Below are 3,520 nucleotides of genomic sequence, written 5' to 3'. Positions count from 1 at the left end.
CATCTCATTTCTCTCATCCCAATGGACTTGCCCGTGTTTATAGTCCCAGCGTGCTTACCTCGTTTTTTCTATTCCAAAGGACTTACTTTGTTCTGTATTTACTATCTCGGCAGACTTCATCTTTATAGATGCCATGGAGTCTTTCATCCATACTCTTATACCTATCTGACATGATAACGTACTATCTTATGATGTCATGTAGTATTTTATCTATGATCTTACTCAACATACCTGGCTGTCATAACGCCTTTCATCTATGGTCTTACACCGTATACCTTACACCTTGTACCTTATACCTTATCACCATGAAATCTTTCACCTATGTTCTTACGCTATATACCTTTATTGTATACCATATTGCAATGGCATCTTTCATCCATGGTCTTACATTACATACCTTATACTAGACTGTCATAGCGTTTTTCATCTATGGTCTTACGCCATATACCATCGTCATGGTGTTGCCCCGAAAGACCAATCAATACCTCTGTTGCGGTAAATACCATTACATTATTTCATTTCCCGAATCCTCCTCCCATTACCTCTTTAACACAACCTAACCTTGATGCTCGAACACTTAATGTTCCCTCTGTAATGCCTAGAGCTTCGTCCAAGGCGGTAACTAATGGGTTCTTTCCTCATTCCCTGTAACGCCCCCACGCCCGAAACCATCACCGGAGTCAAGCTTGAGGTGTTACTAAACTTATCTTACCTTTTAAACAACTCTAAATCACTTATTTTAATTTTCAGAATAAACTATTTTTCTGCGTCATGGTTACTTAAAAATTAATTTCTCGAGTTTCAAAACTCGAAATTAAGATCCGTAATTTTTTCATGAAACTAGACTCATATATATATCTACTAATTTTTTCTAGAATTTTGACTTAGCCAATTAGTACAGTTTATTAGTTAAAGTTTCCCTGTTTCAAAACTCGACTGCACTAACCTCTTGTTACTACGAACCATGTTTCTTCCTGTAAAAATTCATATCACTAAGCCGTTTGTTTATTTTAAAACTAGACTCAACAAGGATTATAACCATATAAAGTATACCTTCTAATTAGTTTTGTACAATTTATGGTGAATTTCCAAAGTTGAAACAGGGGTTCTAGAAATCGTTCTGACCTTGTTTCACTAAAACTCAGATATATCATGAAATATAATACCTTTACCTATTTTTCTTATTCCATAAGAAAATAGACATAATAAGCTTTAATTTCATATATTATTCATCTTCAAACTATGTTTATACAATTTTAGTGATTTTTCAAAGTTACGTCATTGCTGTTACTTGAATCTGTTTTTAGGTTACTTTCACATTTTCATAATTTTCATGTGATAATCACCATTCAATCATACATATTAATAAACATGCATATCATCGGCCATTTTTATTAGCTAATCACTAGCAAGTATTTACACATCATTCATTGTTCATATTATACCAAAAGTGGCTAAGTTTCTATACATGCCATACACAAAACAAAACGCCTAATTATACCGAGTTATTTCTTTGATAGTGTGATCGGCCTCCGACATTTCCTTCGATCCCCGAGTGACTAGATAAGTACTATAAGAAGAAGAAAATAAAGAGATTAAGCACTAGGCTTAGTAAGCTTACAAGCAAATAAATCACAACATTCAACATAATGGATAATTATGCATAATATCATCTAACATCATAAATTTCTTTACTTCTCAATTTCTATCTTCTTCTTTATTCCCTTACCTTCTTTCTTACCGACCTTTCCTTTTCATAAGTATAATCTACTTTTCCTTTGCTGTTAATTCACTGTAATTTAACTCGTATCCTGACCCGTTGAACCACTCGGAATACTAAGGATACTAGGGTCGCTTCTGTCATCAATATCTCGCCAATGCCATGTCTTTGACATGGACTTACATGAATTATTCCTGTCTCCAATGCCATATATAATATGGACTTACATGGCTCAATCCTGTCTCCAAAGCCATATTTCTAATATGGACTTACATGGCTCATTTAGATTCATTCCCATCAACCCTAATATCCTAACATTCCTAGGGTTCAACCGGCTTTCTAACACTTTTCCTCTGTCACTTCACCTTAAATTCGACTTTAAATATTTTCATAACATAAATATATAAATGCTGAAATTGACAATAATAATGTAAAATAAAAGAATATTGCATTTATTTATCAGTAAACTTACCTCGATACAAAATGTGACTAAACTTTACAATTTAGTCCTTTACTTTTTCTTTTCCCCGATCTACTCTCGAATTTCGCTCTTCTTGATCTATAATAGCAAATTTAGCTTATTTAATATCAACATTTATCAAAACAACCCTTTACTCAAACTTTGGAAAAATTACATTTTTGCCCCTAAACTTTCACATATTTGCACTTTTGCCCCAAGGCTCGTAAATTAAACTTCATCCTATTTTCTTATGTTTTATGACATGCTGATCATTTTTCCCTTCTATGGAAACATCAAATTCACACACTAACATGTACTTATGACTATTAGATATTTTTACCGATTAAGCCTTTTTACTCGTTTTCACTTAAAACCAAGTAGCACAAGTTGTCTAACATAATTTAAAACCTCATATTCCATCATAAAACATCAAAATACACAAATTTCACCTATGGGTATTTTTCCAAATTTGATTCCTAACTTAAATTATTGCTAGCATAAGCTTTATCGAGCTACCGGGACTTCAAAAACGTAAAGATCATTAAAAACGGGGCTTGGAATCACTTACTATGAAGCTTGAAAGTTGAAGAAACCCCAGCTATGGAGAGAGGTAAGGTTCTGCTGGTAACTTGAAGAAGATGATACAATTTTATCATCTTTTTACCTTTTATTAATGTTAATAACCAAATGACCAAAATGCCCTCCTTACTAAACTTTCAAAAATTCCTTCCATGTCCTAATTTTGTCCATGAACTTAAAATTGGTCAAATTACCATTTAAGATCTCCTAATTAATATTCCAAAATAATTTCATACTAAAACTTCTAGAATGCAAGTTTTGCAAATTATTCGATTTAGTCCCTAACCTCAATTTAAGCACTTTATGCATAGAATTTTATCACGAAATTTTCACACAATCATGTAATCATACCATGAACCTCAAAATAATAATAAAATATTTTTATTTTATTTTTTTACCCTGAATTTGTGGTTTCGCAACCACTTTGTCCGCTTAGGCCCTATTTCTAATGTTACATTTCTCCCCTTTAGGGATTTTCGTCCGAAAATCTTACTGTGAAGAGATATGGGTACTGTTTTTAGATAGCCTCTTCGGGTTCCCATGTAGCCTCGTCTACCCCATGTCTATTCCATAGTACTTTCACAAGTACAATACTTTTGTTCCTTAATTGCTTTACCTCTCGAGCTAGAATCTTTACCTGGGTTCTTCATCGTAAGTCATGTCCGGTGAATCTCAACCTCTGTTTGAGAAATCACATGTGACGGATCTGAACGATAACGACGTAGCATAGACACATGAAATACATTATGAATCTTTCTAAC

At 33.4% G+C, this 3,520-nt stretch overlaps 1 long non-coding RNA gene across 1 annotated transcript; it reads right to left on the bottom strand.

The window, feature by feature from the left end:
- Positions 1–1,374: 1,374 nt before the first annotated feature.
- LOC128290383 (uncharacterized) lies at positions 1,375–2,828 on the bottom strand. Its single transcript, XR_008280200.1, has 3 exons — positions 2,749–2,828; positions 2,193–2,279; positions 1,375–1,570 (listed from the first exon to the last, which is right to left on the bottom strand). It is a non-coding gene; the product is annotated as an uncharacterized LOC128290383 (long non-coding RNA).
- Positions 2,829–3,520: the final 692 nt, after the last annotated feature.

This window comes from Gossypium arboreum, chromosome 1 (genome assembly GCF_025698485.1).
Source record: "Gossypium arboreum isolate Shixiya-1 chromosome 1, ASM2569848v2, whole genome shotgun sequence".
Lineage (NCBI taxonomy): Eukaryota > Viridiplantae > Streptophyta > Magnoliopsida > Malvales > Malvaceae > Gossypium > Gossypium arboreum.
The sequence above is the reverse complement of the archived record's forward strand: the minus strand, read 5'-3'. Positions and strand labels throughout refer to the sequence as shown.